A 19,222-nucleotide genomic window follows, 5' to 3' on the forward strand; every position below is an offset into this window, starting at 1 on the left:
AATAATACTTTCTGCAAATGCTTGAAACACAGCATCGCCCTCAGCAAGCTGATGAAACAATAAAATTGATAGTCGCTGCTGTTGTAACCAAAATATCCTCTAAAGGGGACACACCAAAAGTCGAGCCGTCATCTCTCTGCTGAACGGAAGTTCTGACCTGAGCTCTCACGGTTTCGCATCTAACCCCTTACAGATATCATCTGTGATATATTCACCTGTAAGACTGAATATCTGGGATTCTGGATACGGGAGTATATTCAAGAGGTGGGACACATGAATGAGTTTAAGTCTTAAAACATCTAATTTGTATCCTGAATCAGTTGAAATTTGTATGAAAATTTAAGTGGATCAGTATATCGACAATCTAAGTGAATTGTTTAATTCTTAATGTGTATCTAAGCTCAACGGTACTTGTGACTTGTCAAAAACTGATATGATCCTCTGTCACATACTCAAAACAAAAATATTATTTGTAAATATGTTTGTATATATTTCTTTACTGCTTTATATTTTCAGAAAATACAAAAAGATTTTGATTTCTGCTTTATTTTCGACAACCGATATCTGAGTTGCTGAGTTTCAAAATCTGAGTAAGCTAATTGTGTTTCTGAAAATAAAACAAGTTCATTAATTTGAAACTTGAAATTTCTAGAAAAACTTCAAAAACAGTGTGTGAATATCTTCAAGGTCATTAATTTGAACTTGAATGATTAACTGAGAGGGTTTGAATGTGTAGATTGTTAAAATCTTTGTAATAAAGATAGTTTACGATCCGGTTTGTTAATATTGTCATAACTATGAAGTTTGTTGACAGGGGGAGTGTATTAGAGAACATGCTTAATGGTTTTAAAATGTTGTTACTTATCATTTGTATGAGTGATTGCAGGAAAAATCCAGATTATGATCCCGAAAGCCGAGTCTAAGGGGGAGTCTGAAGACAAGCTGAAAGTGAGGAAAAGCTTGTAGTTGGAAAGCTAGGTGTTGATCCCTAAAAGCACAGAAGCTTGACGAGAGGGGGAGCCAGCTGACGATGAGGATGATCAAAGAGAAAGATTGAAGGATACTTACATTGTTACAATCTGAACAAGAAGGCAAGATGATCAAGACTGAAGAGGTGGCATAACAAAGAATGGTCACTGAAGACTTCGTCAATATCCAAGGGGGAATCTGTTAGTGCACTACGTCTATTGACTTCGTCTTGTATCATGTAATAGATTGGGATAGGTTAGAATATTCTGTGCACGAGGTTTGAGAAACGAAATATGGTGGTATAGCATGTAGGTCCGCTTATATGGACGTTTTCCATATAAGCGAACCACTCTCATCACAACAGGTTCGCTTTTAGGACAGTTCACATAAGCGAACCAGAACTACTATATATTGTGCACTTGTGTTGTTCATTTGGTACGGACCTGATTATGTAACGAAGTGCTGCCAAATTGTTTCCAGGTTGTAAACATTGTCAAGATCAATAAAGTGAAGCATTATATTTAGTTTGAGCGTCTGATTCATCGATTCCGCCTTTGAATTAGATAAACGACTCTTCTGATCGACTCATTCAGGGTCAACGACGATCCAACACAAAGTTTGCTGGAAAAGGTCATAAAACTTTTTATAACAAACCTGGTTTCAATAAGAAAAATATGAAGGCTGGTTTGGGTTATAAAAAGAAACAAAATTGGAAGAAAAATGAAACACCAAATTATCAGGCAAAAATGAATTTTGTTCACGGAACAAGTTCCGAAGAAGAGAAAGAACTCCAATTTAGACGACAATCTAATGAAGAGTTCTATGCTCAGAAAAAGCAACAACAACAGGTCAAAGATGTCTCAAAGAGAACATGTTTCAAATGTGATCAAACAGGACATCTTGCTCGCAAGTGTCCAAATCTGAAACCTGTTGATGTTGAGAAAAAGAAATCTGATGATGTTGAGATACATAAATCTGAGGATGTAAATCAAAGGTCAACCAAATTTGATTCAAAACAAACTTGGAGGTGCAACACAAACAAGTTTGCTTCGAATCAAACTTGGAAATCAAACCCGAATAGGTTCGATTCTAGACAGACCTGGAATTCTCACACACCCACATTTAGAACAACACAAAGTTGGAGAACAAATGTCGATGCAACAAAACCCCAATAGTTTTGGAAACCAAATGTTGTTCAAAATCAAAATGTTAAAAAAGAATCACATTTTTATAAAAGAGAGACTCCAAAAGGTCAAACATGGTCTGTAAAGAAACAAATTGCTTCGGTAAATGATGAAAAAGTTGAAGTCAAAATTGACAAAGTCTTTGTACAAAATGACAAAGATTTTCCGAAGTTGAATGAAGCTTATTGTGTTGAAATGCCTAAGGTCAAACAGACCTGGGCTAAATTGTTCAAGTAATTAAATTAAGTTGAATGTGCAGGTGCTTCAGAAAGAGGACAAAAATCAAATCAACGGAGGAAGTAGCTTGGCACGAAAGGAAGAGGCTGCTGATCCCTGCGATGGTTAAGCAAGGAGTTTGCTTGATTTTTTGTATATAAATAAACAATATTTCAAAAACCCTAAAAATTGAAAAATTTAAAAACCAAAAATATGTTTTTATTTTGTCAAAAATTTGAAAAATCAAAAATATGTTTGTTTTTAAATTTGCAAAAAAATAAAAAAATTGTTAAGTGAATAGGCCGAAACCCTCACGACTGAACAAACATGATTAATTTCACAAGATTGAAAAACGGTTTTCAAACTGTAAAAGATCAATGTGTTGTAAATCATGGGGGTACGAAATTTGACAACCTGATTAATAAAAGTGTTATATTTTCTGCAAAACAGAGCATGAAAAGCAGAAAATGGATGGCGAGACAAAGCTATCAGTATTGGTTTATCAAATTTTCTTTAAATGATTTTGGATTTTAGGGGGAGTAAAAATTTTGAATATACAAAAACATTAGAAAATTTGAAAAAAGCACAAAACTCATTTTGAATTGAAAAACGACAAAAACATGAGAAAATGAAAGAGAGTTTTTGTGTAAAAAGAGGAAATGATAGTACATCAGTAGACAATCACAGTACGCTAAAGAAATGGAATGTTTTAATGTGAAAAACGGTCTCACTGATGATATGTCAGTAGGATTTTACACGCTTAGTAGATTGTTTTCGAGATATAAACCTAAATATCAAATACTTACTTATCTCGTGGGGAACATCTCTCGGATATATAGGTAACCCCTGAAAACTTGTTTGAAGGGCTTTATATTTCTGACATACTAGGTCTTTGTACGTGATGATATCTGGGGTATTATACCGGGACTTCTGATTTTATGGGAGCAATAGCCTAGTCCTCGTATAATACTCTGCACTGCTTTATTCATAAAGCCTACCCTCAGCATAAAAAATGATGAAACATTGAAAAATGCTAATCATGTGCTGTTGAAGAAAAGATCCCCAAACGGGACACACCTACAGTCGAGCCATCATGTCTTTGACTGAACGGAAGTTCTAACCTGAGCTCTTATGGTCTCGCATTTACCCGTTTACAAATATCATTAGTGTACATTCACCTGTAAGACTGAATATAGGAGTCTGGATACGGGAGTATATTCTGAGGTGGGACACGTGAATAAGTTAAGTCCTTAAAACACTAAATCCGTATCTCGAATCAATTGAAGTTTGTGTGAAAATTTAAGTGGATCAGTATACTGACAATCTAAGTGAATCGTTTAGAACTTAAAGTGTTTAAAGCTCAACGGTACTAGTGATTTGTCATAAACTGATATTATCCTCTAACACGAACTCAAACAAAAATATTGTCTGTAAATATGTTTGTAAATATTTCTTTACTGTTTTATATTTCAGAAAAATACAAAAAGATTTTGATTTCTGCTTTAGTTTCGATAACCGATGTCTGAGTGCTAAGTTTCAAAATCTTTGTATGCTGATCGTGTTTCTGAAAATAAATCAAGTTCATTAATTTGAAACTTGTAGTTTTAAAATCAAAAATCAAAAACAGTTTGTGATATCTCTAAGGTCATTAAGTTGGACTTGGATGATTAACTATGAGGGATTTGGATGCTCATCTATACTACTTTAATAAGCATATAGGAAGGGCAAGAATGGTCATTTGCCATTGTACAACCATTTTAAGCACAATATACAACCTTTAAAGCATAAAGGTGTTGAAAAATCCTTCAACACGCGGAGCATCCTAACCGGATCTCTTTGACCCGTTTTATTCAAATGGATCCAATATAAATTTTCTTTCACTCAATCTAAACCCTAAATTCATTTCATTCACATCCGCCCCCATTCTTGTTCTCTCTCTCTCTCCCACCAGACGCGGTGTCTGCATGCGACGGATTTCACCGGCGATTTCACTAGATCCGCCCCCATCCTTCTTCTCAGGTACCGTCTTTTTAACGTTATCGGCATTTTTTGTGTGTTATTTGACTTAGATCTGTGAAATTTTAGGGTTTCTTTCTCCGGCGATTCCAACATCAGATCTACTGGGTTCAACTTCTCGGTATGTTGTTTCTACTGGATCTGTGAAATAGATTCAGATCTGTTACTTTTTTCTAGCAGATCTGTTATAATACTTGGTTTCCATCTCAATAATGACTTTTTTCTAGCTGATCTACCGTTTTTTTTGTTTTTTTTTTTTTTGGTTTTTCTGTAGTTTATGTTTATACGCTGTTAGATTTTATGTGTTACAAGCTTTTTTAAACAGGTTTTCTACTGATTTGGAATGTATCTATGTTAGATCTGTGTAATACTTTCAGATCTGTGTTGGTTTTTTGTGTTTTTGATAATGTTTTGTGAACTTATAATGTGAATGGAGTGATAAAGTGAAGGTTTTTTTGGTTATTACTACTCTCATATAAAGTTTTTACTACTTAAGCTATCAGTTTTGCTTTTACAGTTGCCGGTGGGTGGTAAAGGAGTTGTGTACTCCAGATTTTGTGTACTCCGGATTCATTTGACAAAGGAGTTGTGTACTCCGGATTTTGTGTTCTTAATCTGTTTGAACTGAAAGTGTTTGAGGCTATGATGCAAAAGCTGAGCTTGTGTTCTTAATCTGTCTGAACTGAAAGTGTTGAGTCTATGATGCATAAGCTGAGCTTGTGTTCTTAATATTTCTGAATTGAAAGTGTTGAGGCTATGATGCATAAGCTGAGCCTGTGAGGTTACATATGTGTTTCTTGTGCTTAAAACACTTGTACATCATGCTTTAAAGGTTGTTTAAGTTTAGTGGCAAATTACTCTTGTACATCATGCTTTAAAGCGAGGTTACATAACACAATAGACTGTGATGATGATTGTATTTTGAGGGTACATAGAAGATCCGAGTAGCATCTTGGCGGGGCAATATCAAGGTTGCATAGTTCTCACTCTGCAACCGTGTGTTTGCAGCCATGGCTTTACCCGGTTTGTAGCTGTGTTCATCTCTCAATTATATGCCTAAGTCTTCCAGATTTTTGATAAGCGAATGAGCAGGTGGTGTATCGAAATCAATCTTCCCCTTAGGCGATTGAACCCGCTGCAAGTCAAAACCGACAACGAACCAGGTAAAAACTCTAAACAGCTTTGCACTTGCATCAAATGGTAACTTTTTTTAATAAACTTTTTGAATAAACTTATTATTTGACAGATTAGATCAGCAACTGATGGGGATGATACTGATGGGGATGATGGTGGCGGATAAAATGAAATGGCAAACCCTAAAATCGATTGTATAGTACACGGTGTTTTATTTTTAATCCTGAAGCTTTGCAGATTGTACATTATGCTTTAGAAGGTTGTAAATGTTGAAATAGCTATGAAGCATAAGCTGAGCTTCAAACGCTATGATGGTTGCATGAGCATCAATTGTGATGTTCATTTGAAGGGTACTTACATCTCCCTGACTTGATGATAGTCATTAGACTGTGATGATTGTTGTATTTTGAGGGTACATAGAAGATCCGAGTAGCATCTTGGCGGGGCAATATCCAGGGTACATAGAAGATCCGTGTGTTGCAGCCATGGCTTTACCCGGTTCGTAGCTGTGTTCATCTCTCAGTTACATGTCTGAGTCTTCCAGATGTTTTGATAAGCAAATGAGCAGGTGGTGTATCGAAATCAATCTTCCCCTTAGGCGATTGAACCCGCCGCAAGTCGAAACCGACAACGAATCAGGTAAAAACTCTAAACAGCTTTGTACTTGCATCAAATGATAACTTTTTTTAATCAACTTTTTGAATTTGCTACATATTAGTGATGATGTTGCTGGATCTTGGATTATGCTTCGTTGCAGTTTTAAGAAGTACCAAGAGCTGGCCACATCACCTACATAAGCTACACATTCATAATGACCTTTATACCCCTCTCTGCCCGAGTTCTAGTCTCAGGAAGTCTAGCAGGCCAGTAAAGTTCATCCAGGGTTGGGACAGGTTCTATTGGAGGCAAAAGTGTCTCCTGCAGTGTTTCGGGGTAGAAGATTATGTTCGGTCCCTACAGATTTTGTGTTTCGAGCTCCCTATGCACAAGACGAGAAATCTGTTATCTGAGATGGTGCAGAAAATTTATGTCAAGTCCATGTATGATTCTGTGATGCTGCTGGATCGTGGTCAAGTTTCAAACTGCATGTTTCTGGTCGCCAAGAGCTGGCTGCATCAGATTTTCTATTGGACTTGCATGGTTTGGTTACATGCTTGTGACATGTCTGGATTAAATGTTTGTATGGTTCATACTTTAAAGGCCCAGCTCAAGCTTCATGTGCAGACGAATGGAGTGGGTTAGCAGGGGCATTTTGGTAAAAAACAATGCTGGGTTTCACGAGTCTGGCCATATAAATATGGCCTACCTTGTTTGGTTACTGAGTTTTGGCACTCTGAGTTTAGACTCCTTGTGTAGTTATTTCTAAAACAGTTATTTCTAAATTTTCTAAATATGCCTATTTGATTTTAAGTTTCTATTACTAAATTTGTTTTTACGTAACACATAGGGGAGATGGCTTGGAATGAGATGAGAAGAGCTTGGGTTGGTGACCGATCTCAAAAATCACACACCAAGTTTAGACGGCCAATTCTGAGGTTTGACTTTTTTATTTGACTTTCAATTTCAAGGCGTAATTTTCAAATTATCTAGGTTGGTAGGTCCCGCTTTTTTCATACGAGAAGAAAAGAAATGAGCGCACGATAAAACTAAGATATTTGCATAAAAAGTTGGTTAGTTTAATTCAGTTGACAGTTTGTTATACTGTATGTTACAGTTGGACCACAAGTTTTGAAGATTTGCTGTCAACTGGTGAACCATTCCCAGAGTCGATTCCATTAACTGTAAGTTATTTGTGTTCTATACGTGCTTCTTCTAACAAGCATGTGTCGGCTAATTGGCGGTTGTTTTTTGCAGGATGTCATGGATCTTTTAGTTGACATTTGGGTCGAAGAAGGTTTTTACAATTAGATGCAAGACCGCGTGCATTTTGACACCAGGAGCATTGGCAAAATTATGCTAAAGAGGTAACTAGACTTCGAAAAACGCCAAACCAAACCAGGCAGGTTAGGTGAGTCAGTTGGTTTTTGCAGTTCAGATTCAAACGGTTTTTATACACCCCCATCCCCCAGTTTGAAAAAGTAGTCTTCGAGAAATGCCAAACCAAACCTCCCAGGTGGGGTGACTCGGCTGGTTTTGCAGTTCGGTTTTCAAGTTTGAAGTTTTTTTTTTCTTATTTTTCAAAATCATTATTGTATATTAATATTTTTAAAATGATATAAATGTAGTAAGTTTTGTAATCTATATTATATATATAATGCATATTAGAAGGGCAAAAATGGTCATTTGCCACTTAATCAACATGTACAACTTTTTAAAGCATATGTACAACCATTTCAAGCATCAAGATTGACACCCAAGATGTGACGGATGTAGGCTCAAAATCCACAAGAAGAGTTGCAGTGAATTACTGTTGTAAGGAAAGTATACCAAAAAGCTTTTGTGACACCTACTCATCATATTGAGCAACAATGAGAATTTAAAGTTCAGTTAGCAATTATTTTTCCACTAAAAGGAATCCTTGTATGTTATAATTATTATAAGTTATATATTTTAGTTGATCAATATGGTAAATTTGGTTTACAGTGAATAACAATTTACCCTTTTCCTCTAAAAAATGTTAGCGCTGCTTTTAATACAGAGGTATTCGGTTGGGATCACGAGTTAAAACAATGCTTTTATTACAGAGGTATTTGTGATGTAATGCGACTTTTTATTCACTTTTCAGAGACAATGGTGTGGAAAGGAGTGGTCGCAGGAATTCCACCAGCCAAGCATAATGGTCATACTTATGTCTCATGGACAGATAAAATTAGTAATCGGTGGGGTAAGATACCCAGAACCATTACCTATCTGATGTCCAATCTTGATTTTTGGTGTTGAAAGTCGTTTGTTTGTGAGAGAAGCTGTGTTCAGTCTTGATTATTGGTGTTGAAAGTCGTTTGTTCTCCAGAGTGCTTTTAATGGTTCATGCTTCATGGGTTCGACGCAATTTGGGTGTACTTCACTCGAGTGAGATAGGTCTCATGTATTTGATGCTTTGTTTTATTTTCTTTCTTTATTGTGAGTGTGTTTGTATTTTGTTTTGGGGGGACCCCATGATTCTTGTGTAAGGTGGTTCTAGCAGCTTGCTAGCCACTGTTTTGTTTTATTGCTTTTAATAAAATTGTTGTTAAAAAATGAAAAGAGCTCCTGAAAGAGAAGGTACACTCGCATGTAGTCAAACATAAATTTGGATTGTTATATGATTTTGGTCTTTTTATTACTTCGGTGGTCTTGTGTTTTAAACAACGGTACCTATATCATATAAAAGATTCAAGTGTCTAGAAGCTAAGAAACCAATAAGATGACTAAGGATTATTCTTTAGATCATGAAGGTTTTCGGTCTTAATTTTTGGTTTTAACCTAAAACCTAACTGACCTGACCCAAGTTATATAACCCAAGTTATATAACTGATAGCTGATTTAAAATGACCCAAGTTTATAACCGATAGCTGATTTAAAATGTAAGTAGATGATGAAAGGTTGAAATTTAATTTAATGGTCAGATTTTTCTTATTTTCTAACTAAAATTAAAAGAATAAGAGAAATAAATTAATTTAAAAATGTGAAAATATAAGAAATTAGTTGTCTTAAGCTTTTGGGCAGTCTTGTAAACATGTATGTGTTCTCAACTCTTTTTTTTCAAATAAATTTCCAATAGAAATAGTAAGCAATATATCACAAGAGGATTGATAAACTAATAGAAAACGAGTACTGCTTCATGAATTGTAACCCCGTCGGTTTTGAAGTACCTGAACCGAAAATTAAATTTTAGTTATGAACAAACTGAACTGAACCTTCTCATGCACACCCTTAGAATTATTAAGAAGTGTTGTGTTTTCCATTACATCGCGAATTTGGTTTTGGTTATGGCTCAAAACCGAACCGCCCCGTACATAGCCCTAACTCAGTAACTCACCAACCTAAGTGATATGTTTCCCGCCGCATCGCGCGGGTAAACGACTAGTATTGTTAAAATCTGTAAAAGAGCCAGTTTCCGATCCTGTTTGCTAAAACTGCCAAATCTATGAAGATTGTTGATAGGGGGAGTGAATCAAGCATTTCTAGATATATTCATATTATTATATCTTAAAGCCAGGATCTTGATTTAGAAAGTTTAATAGAACCAGGTTACGATTCCTGGAAAATCGAAATTGCTTTCATTGTCAAAATATTTTAGATTATGCTGAGAGAGCCAGGGTTTTTAATCCTGGATGATCAAAATGTTTACTTATAAACGTTTGAGATTTGCAAATGTTGTACCAGACTACGATCCCGACACCCGAGTCTAAGGGGGAGTCTGAAGACGAGCTCAACGCAAGAGGAAGCGTGCATTCAAGGAGCCAGGTAACTATCCCAGAGGGAGCTTGTATACGGAAAGCAAGGTGCCGATCCCAAAAGCACGGAAGCTTGATGAAAGGGGGAGCCTAAAGAAAAGAGTCGACAGAAAGGGGGAGCTGAAGCTGAAGACAGATCCACGGGGATTCTGTTCAAGCAAGAGGGAGTCTACGTTGATGAAAACGTGTTAAAGCTTCAAGAAGACTCAAAGAGAGAGAGAGTAAGACAAGATGCTACAGCTTGACAGCGACAATATCCAAGGGGGAGTCTGTTGGTGCATTTATGTCTATCGCCTTCGTCAATCTAGTTCGTAGCTGAAACAGTTCAAATCTAGGCTTTATAGTGTTATATTTAGAGAAATGGCAAGGTGGCATTTCTGTAATAATGAGAAATCTCATTAAAGCTCCTTGACCTATAAATAGGAGGCTTATGCCTTAGACTTTAGACTTTTGGCATTTGGAACTTTGAAGAGCTTGAGATCTAGAGAGAGAGTCTAGAGAGAGAAAGCTCGTTGTACGTGATTCAGGTTCTTGTACGATTTTAGATCTATCAATAGAATCACTGATTATATTACGTCTCGTGTGTTCGGTCACGTTCGTGTACGGATTCCGCACGTCACACGTTCGGTTCGCAATCGTTCCGGGGTCAAAACTGGTCCTAACACTAGACTGCGGAACAAAAGGTTAGATCTAATGGATTTCAGGCAGCCACACTCTTGGCCACATTTTTACCACAAGTGGTTTTGTGTCTCTAGTCGTAAATCGATAGAAAAATGCCTATGGTTTGGATGCTTCCTATGTCGTTACATATGTTAATGGCCTTGCAAACCATTAGCGATCTCGATTTCCTTACATTTACAGAATACAAATTTTCAAGTACATTGACATACCATGATTCTTACAACAATTACTCATATGTTTTACACAAACTGCATGAATTCACACCAACTTTCGTTGACGATTTTCAGAACTTACATGTATTTCAAGAAACTAAGTGGATGTGCACGCGGTCTCTTTGCTCAAGGATGTTGTTAGTGTTTCAAGTTATCATGTATCTATGCTCCGTTGCCACTTTTGATGGATTTGTTTATTATATCCCGCCTCCTTGCGGTGATATACTGAACAAAACCTTGATCTTTGTTTTGAAATGAAGTTGTAAACTTTTCAAACAATTATCTTATGTTGTGTTGTAAAATTTAAACTTAACTTTTGTTTTGAATGTTAAACTATGAGTGGCAATTTGGAGTTATTTTATAATCATGTAGAATGTTTACTATTCGTATGCAATGAGAACCTTTTCAGGATCACACCTTGTGTTTCCGCCTTAGAAAGGGGTGTGACAAATAAAGTATCCGGTTTTGCTCAGCTTTATCTGTTAATTTTGTAACACGTCCCATTTTTCAAGTTTGACGTTTATATTTTATGGCGTTTTGTAGGCCAAGACATTCACTAAAACACATAAATCTACGCAGTAATAAAATTGACGTTTTGTATTTAGTTGGCGTTTTATATTTAATGGCATTTTTACGTAAGAAAGGATATTTACCCTTTTTACCCTTAATGAAGCACGTCCACGTAATAAAATTGATATTATTTGCGAAAACGCTACCACGCCAATCTGGTCCATAGATTGTTTTGTTCGGACGATCCATAAGGGTTCTCACCGTTCTCACACTTTTCACTGTTTTCCCTAAATCTTGACCCTATATATATATATATATATATATATATATATATATATATATATACTAGTCATTTACCCGCGCGATGCGGCGGGAAACATATCACTTAGATTGGTGAGTTTAGGGCTATGTATGGGGCGTTCGGTTTTTGAGCCATAACCAAATGGGCATCAAACATGGATATTATTTTAGGAGAGGGGAACATGTTAGACTATAAAATGCTCACTTCTGCTAGATTTGAACTTCTATGACTATCTTTTATGTCTAAAGATTACTTAAACCTTTGCAGTAGCCATACAGAACAAGTGTATAGAAACCATAATTTAATATGCGCACTTTTTCTAAATTTTGACAAAATATCAAATGCTAAGATTCAACAAAAGCAAAGCATTTCTCCTTAGCGTCAGCATAAGCAGCACTGGCGGCAGCTGCCGCTACAGGCACATCAACATTCGGTGTAGATTGTGATTTCAGTTGAGCAAGACGTTGTCGCTGTTGATTCAGAAGATGCACCTGAAGCAACTTCATCTTCACCAAAAATAAACTCTTCTACACTTCGTACGTACATTTTCTATTGGTATACATCACATGGGCATTAGCATATAAAAGTGTAATAACTAATCGGAAGTTATGCTTAGATGTTAAAAAAACTATATCAAATGAAACTGGTTGAAAACTTGACCAAATAAAATGTGGAATTGTTTAGAAAAAACCTCTTACTTTTTTCTGAGTTGGCATAATTAAGAAAATAAACTACATTTTTTTCTATGCTTTCCTAGCAAAAAAATCAACCACGTAATCTTCAACTATTCTTTACTACAAGTTCATGAAGTCCAAAAAAACTTAGTGGTCACATAAGCTAGTCAAAGCATTATTTATACAACAGACATAAGAAGTTAGAAAACAAGCAACAACCCATCAAAGGGACTGGAACTTGGTTTTAAAAATGAAAGAGTAAATTAAATTTATACAAAAAATCAAATAACATGTGAAGAGAAAGATAAGATATTGTCGTCATCCCCAAATGGTGTGTCCTGTATTCGCGGGTAAGAAGCTCTACTTGATGGTGACCCACTAAAAAACAGGGGCGATGAAAGAATGCACCAGAAATTGGTCATCTTCTTCGTCGACCAATCCTCTTGCCCATGTTACACATTTATCTGGGCAACATCCAGGCCCAAAACATCTGCATCATTCATAAAACATATCCTCTAATTAACCAGCAAAATTTATTATAAACAGTGATTGTCTTGAAATATAAAACTTTATGTATACATATATGTACGTGTACGCAAAATACCAAGATATTAATATTGTGTTCCTCCTTTGCCTGTAATGACGCACCTATATAACACTAAAAGCATTATATCATAGATATGTATCCAAAGATGAAACAATTGTCAATAACTGAAAGGTAATTAAGTGCAAACCTTAGAAATACACAATCAGTTGTCCCTTGAGAAGATTTTCAACTTTGGACAGTCATGAAACTCGCTAATATGCAGTGGATGTGATAGTGTTCTAGAAAGGCAGTGCTATCAAATTATGAGGTTGGGGATGACACGGTAAATGGGATGTGAATGCTATAAAAGAATAACACACCAAAAAGAGTTAGAAACTGCAATGATACTCGGTTTTTGTAGCAATCAACCGGTAAAAAAGTACAACCTAAGCTGCCACATAATCATCTAGACCAGGAGGTTGTAAGCATGTAAAGATACTTCGGGTCACTTTTATCAATCGTTTCAACTTTAACTAAGATTTTAAAGTTAACCCGTTTGACCCATTAGTAATCTTATTAGACCAGCTCCCCAGCAAGTTCATATAAAGATTTATCCAGCATTGCCTACTCAATCCTTCAGTTCAGATCACAAGAAAGAATAACAGGGGGCGTAAATTACATTTGTCCTCAATAAACTTTACCTGTAATAAGTGTAGAGCAGTACTGACAGGTGCTCCTTCCATTTTTGCTATAACCTAAAACATTAGATGGTAAAAAAAGATTTAAAAAGACATTTTCTCAAACTCTTATGAACAAAAACATATTAAATGAACAGAACTCGAGACTTTTAAAACAAAAGCGTCAAATCAAGTTCTTCTACACTTACAAGTATGTAATAAGCAGTGGTTTGTTATCATCTCCTCTGGAAGCATTCTTGAGATAACCTGAATGATCGGCTGGCCAGTTAACACATTACAGGTTCAAAAATCATGAAGCTTTGATAGTCATAAAAATAAATATTTATCATGAAACATTAGAAAAACATGCAAGTAATGAAGTGACAAATGTATCACTAATATAGTTGGTGAATACGGTATAGGCAGAATCCAGTTACTATTATTCTTAAAACTAACATGGTAATAAATGTATATATTTTTTGCTATCATTTAAACCAAATACACAGAATACAGTTACTATATATCAAACTCAAACTGGTAATTCATCAGTAAACAAAAAAAACTATACTTTATGTTCAACTTCTCATAGTTATCAAAAGCAGTGGATTTTGGCCTAGGGGTGAGCAAAGTGTTTGACCCGACCCGATGACCGATTTTATACAAAATGAAGGACCGAAAACTGGACCAATTTCAGTAAGACTTGAAAAGAAGGCAAACACATGTAACCAAATAGTTTTTACTAAATAGGTTAGCAAGAGCGGAAGCCAACGCTGTAATAGGCATTTGTTGTGGGATGGGAGCCGCGGCATCGCGTGGAAGCATGCCGCCAACGCTAGCCATCTTGTAAGGTACGGGAAGCATTCCGCTGCCGCCACCCGCCGCCATATTTGCATCAGCCTTGTTCCTAGCTGGTCCACGGTACATACGTTCTCTTGGAACCATCTGAGAAACATCAATCAATCACCAAATTATTATCAAAACAGTTAATGTTCACTCAACAGTAAAACTTAAAGTTTGTATTACACATTGTTAGAACCCGTAGATCAAAAAATAACCCAGATCAACTTACTTTTTTTCGCTTCAGGCTCCAAGTGAACCAATAATAGCTATGTAGAAGATGAATATCATCGACTCATCGTATACAAAACCCTAGAAGCTGAATTAAAGGGGTTGCGGCATCAGCACAACAAAACCGAAGCGAAGCGAACAGCTCGTGAACCGTTTGGCGGTGTGTTTGTTCGTGTAATAAAGAAACGAACATGAACAGGCGATTTCGTTCTTTTTTTATTATTATACTTTAAATAAAAGAGGCAACTTTGATCACTAATTAAATAATTAAAATTATTGAGTTTGAAATATATAAGAGGAGCCACCGCTAGCACTTGAAAACCTCTACAGAAACTAAGCATTTCTGGATGCGCTCTTTCTCCACTGTTGAACTTGATGCTTTCTACCTGGACATAGCAGTCATCAAAAAGTTTAAAATGCACTCGCCCGTCAATGAGAGCTTCAGTATAATGCTTTTTTGGCTTGTATAAACTCTTTGGGGGGCTCACTCCTTGCAATTTTTAAATAAAAGATAATTACAAAAACGCCCAACAGCAAAAGAACTACAAACATAAATGAACTAATCATAAATAACTTACCCCTTTTGAAGTTCTGTACTATCAATAGTTGCTGTCTTCTGTAACATCCAAAACAAACAAACAAAAGTGTTACAAATTTGCTTCTACAGAAATTACATCCAGTAAACAGATTATGCATCTGTGATTATTCAATGAAAAAATGTTTTGACCATTTAGATCTAAAATACCCCTCAATACATCTTGTAGACCAAAAGCAAATCGACATAAGTATTCTCACTTCAAATGACCTAATCGCGTTCATTACAACAACAAATTTCAATAAAAACATGAATTCAACTTCTAAAAAGCAGATCTGAAGTGTTTCACCGATATTTAGGCACAGTAACGACTAAATTACACACAGATGTCACAATACACATCGAAAAGCTAGGGTTTGTTCACGAAAGCGTTAAATAAAGAAAGTAGTTGAAATTGAAAACGGATTTTTGATGTCGGAGAAGAATAAAGAAAATAGTTTACCTCAACCAACTGCAATCACGAACTGTAGATCTGTCATCCTAATCAGTTTATTCCAGACATGAAAGTAAATCCTAGATCTGCAAGTTTAGAGCAAACACAAACATGGGATTCAACAACTGAAGGGCGTGACATAGACAAATCAAAAGGATGTCGGACTTACCTTGGGTTTTCAGAACTTGGATGTGAGTTGGATGGATCTTTGTTCATCCAAATCGTTGAATAATTCCGGGGTGACTTTGATAAAAATGAGAACTCGATTCTGTTGAGAATGAGAAGTAATTGGAATCTACAAGATCTGACTTCATTTGTGTTTTAGGGTTTCTCTGGGAGAAAAAAGAATAGGAACAGAAAAGCATATGTGAAGAGTATGCGTATGATAAGTGTCTTGGGATTGGGATGAGTAAGGGATTCAAAATTTGAATCCACTGCCCAAAATTTGTTTCGCCGCCCAAATGAGATGAGCGGGATTCCAAGGATGTTAAAAAGAACTTTTCAACAAATTCATGCTTTATAGGTTGTATAATGTGCTTAAAATGGTTGTACAATGGCAAATGACCATTCTTGCCCTTCCTATATGCTTATAATTAAAGTAGTATAGATATAGATATAGATATATAACATCACTTTTATTACGTGGACGCGCTTCATTAAGGGTAGAAAAGTCTTTTGACTTCTCCACACAAAACACCATCTCATGAAATGAAACGCCAAACAAATAGCACACACCATTCTAACTAAAAATGCCATTAGATATAAAACGCCTTAATTATAATAAAATCCCGCCTAAAAACCGCCAAAAAATCTTATATATACAATATCTCAGACCTTTAATTAAAAAAAACACAAAAAACCCCAAACGCCATATTTAATATATACCATTCGTCTTAGAAACGCCAAAAACCCAAACATCAAATATCTTCTAAACCAAAACGTTTATTTGAAATTCAGTTTGGTTGTCTGTAAGGTTTCACTCAATGTAATGGACAAAAATCCTTAAGTGAGGATATTGTCCATTTGATTGAGTAAAACCTTATTGACTTTATCCTCAACTTCCGTCCAATTTATAACGCCAAAACATACAAAAACATTATTGAGGTTTGTTGTCAATAAAGTTTAGCTGTATGGGGTGGACAACATTGTCAGATATCTTTCTTAACCGAGGATTAACAATGTTGTCCATCTCATACAACAAAACATTATTGATTTTAGCATGATCAAATTTTGAGGTTTAAGGTGCTTTTATTTAGTGGCGTTCTTTTTATCGGTAAAACGCCAAAATTAAAAAATCAAACATCGTTCATTGGAAAATTCAAGATTGTTGGCTGAAGGGTGTAAACTCAATAACATTTTACTGCATGAGATGGACAAATCTTCAAGAAAAAGATGCTAATGTCAGACTTTGTGCTTCCAAACGACGACAAAAAAACTACTTGAAAAACAAAAAAAAAACAAAATGAATCATACGAAAGTCGAAACAACCAGTTCAGTTCAGATGATTCAAAAAAGAAGAAAGAGACTGGTGACAGTGAAGATTTAGAAGATCAATTGTTTATATATATTTTTTTTAATTTTCTTTTTCAGTTGATTCTTATATAATAAAAACGCCATATATAATAAAAACGCCAGACAGCCAAATGCTTGTTAAAACGCTATCATACCGTAAAATGCCCCAAAAACTGTTAAACGATAATAAATTACTTTGGAAAAGTAATATAAAAACCCAAAAAATAAAAAAAATAAAAACCAAACTTGAAAATGTAACTAGAAAGAGTAACTACAAAACAGTAAAAATGAAGAGACGGAAAATTTATTATATTAGAATCTAAAACGTCAAACTTGAAAGACGGGACGTGTTACAGATTTCAGAGATAAAAGCTTATCAAAAACAATAATTACAAACAGTAACTGAAACGATGAATAGTTTATTATAATAATGCACCGCCTAACCTACGCCGCCAAAAGAAATCCTATAAAATAATACCTCTCAGCAACTTCCATTTAATCAAACCAAAAAAACAAACGCCAATACTACTAAATACCACTCACTGTAAAACGCCAAAAAATTAAAAAAATCAAAGATAGCTAATATACTTTCTTGGATATTCAGTATTGTTCTTCGTGAAGTTTCACTGAATAGATTGTTAGGTGAGGGTAGTAACTCAGTAAGATTTTGCTGCATGAGATGGACAAATCTTCAAGAAAAAGATACTGATGACAATCGAATGTCATTTTTTGTTCTTTGTTCTTGAATAAGGCTTGGATGAGGAGAAGAGATCAATGACACTGAAGAGTGGGATGATTATAAAGATGAAGATCAAGATGAAGAAAAAGTGAAAAACCCACCCACACGTCATAGATCTATGTCCCCAAACATCCACAAAAAGCTACTTCAACAGACGAGCAGGCAAAATAATCAATTTGTTAAGTTTTACATAAAACGTCATATATTTGGTGATAGTTCTTGTACTATTAAAGAAGAGAGAGATTGATGACAATGAAGATTGTAAATAGGGGGAATTGGCCTGTAATAATCCCACCTAGACCTTATTGGCCATTAATAATCCCACCTTAGAATATTCCCCCCACTAGTCCCACCTTTCACCTATTTTTTCCTACAATGGTCCCCCGTTAAAAAAACTTAACAGAGTTATGCTTTCTTCCAAATTACAAACAGATTTTTAGGGCTTTTGATCAGAACGATATGAGTCCATTAAAGAGAGATCCGATTAGGATTTTTAATTTATTTTCTTCGCTTCTTTTTTTTCCCTGTGGTTGTAATATAATTTTACAATTGTAAAACGCCAAGATACCACAAATGCCAAAATGTATATAAAAAATAATAGAACAATGGGCCATCTTGTTTAAAATGCCTTGAAAAATGCCATTAAGATAGATTTCCTGACCCCCGGGGTTCCAATGGCATACGATTTGAAAAACGCCATAAACGTCAAAATGTTAATACAATGAAACCATTAAACGCCATTAACTATTGAATTTAGTTAACGCCAAAAATCTTAAACCCCAAAAATAAAACAATATTGTGAAAAGTGGAACTGGAAAAGCAGAAGATAAAATGACAAAAAAGCCCATATGCCCTAATTATATCGCGCGCCACGTGTTGGGCCAGGATGCGTTCTCACCATTCTCACACTTTTGAGCGTTTTCTCCTGATCCCGTTTCTATATATATATATATATATATATATATATATATATATATAGGGTTAGGATCATATGAGAAACACTAGGCTAATTCAGAAACTTGAGAAGTCTGGATCACACATTTTCCCTAAGCTTTTCGTAATATACACATATGTATAGTTTAAAATTGACTATATACGTATTAGGGTATATACGTATTAGGGGTGAGCAGAAAACCGAAATAACCAATAAAACCGAACCGAAAAAACCGAACTGAAACAAAAACCAACAGTTCGGTTTTCAAATTTTAATAACCAAAAATTTCGGTTCAGTTTTTGGATAACCATTTTCAATAACCGAAAAAAACTGAACCGAATCGATAAGTTACAATCCATATATTTTTAAGTTTAACTTATTTAAATGTTTAACCCAATGCTAGTAGAAATTATTAATTTTATTCTTGAATGTTAAGTATTTATAATAAAAACATGACATGTTTAT

General features: G+C 35.3%; 2 long non-coding RNA genes across 9 annotated transcripts; one reads left to right on the forward strand and one right to left on the reverse strand.

The window, feature by feature from the left end:
* The first annotated feature begins 5,317 nt into the window (after window positions 1-5,317).
* Window positions 5,318-8,237, forward strand: LOC110923244. Its single transcript, XR_002583893.2, has 5 exons — window positions 5,318-5,548; window positions 5,632-6,158; window positions 6,277-7,054; window positions 7,234-7,300; window positions 7,374-8,237. It is a non-coding gene; the product is annotated as an uncharacterized LOC110923244 (long non-coding RNA).
* A 4,167-nt stretch (window positions 8,238-12,404) lies between these two features.
* On the reverse strand, window positions 12,405-16,045 carry LOC110922242. Of its 8 annotated transcripts, none has more exons than XR_002582999.2 (10): window positions 15,742-16,045; window positions 15,582-15,658; window positions 15,123-15,160; window positions 14,546-15,034; window positions 14,246-14,418; window positions 13,686-13,743; window positions 13,501-13,554; window positions 13,008-13,160; window positions 12,878-12,921; window positions 12,405-12,763 (listed from the first exon to the last, which is right to left on the reverse strand). It is a non-coding gene; the product is annotated as an uncharacterized LOC110922242 (long non-coding RNA). The 8 variants fall into 8 exon arrangements; XR_002583000.2 differs by having other exon boundaries at window positions 13,686-13,755; XR_002582995.2 differs by having other exon boundaries at window positions 13,686-14,418.
* Window positions 16,046-19,222: the final 3,177 nt, after the last annotated feature.

Source organism: Helianthus annuus, chromosome 17 (assembly GCF_002127325.2).
Source record: "Helianthus annuus cultivar XRQ/B chromosome 17, HanXRQr2.0-SUNRISE, whole genome shotgun sequence".
Classification (NCBI taxonomy): domain Eukaryota; kingdom Viridiplantae; phylum Streptophyta; class Magnoliopsida; order Asterales; family Asteraceae; genus Helianthus; species Helianthus annuus.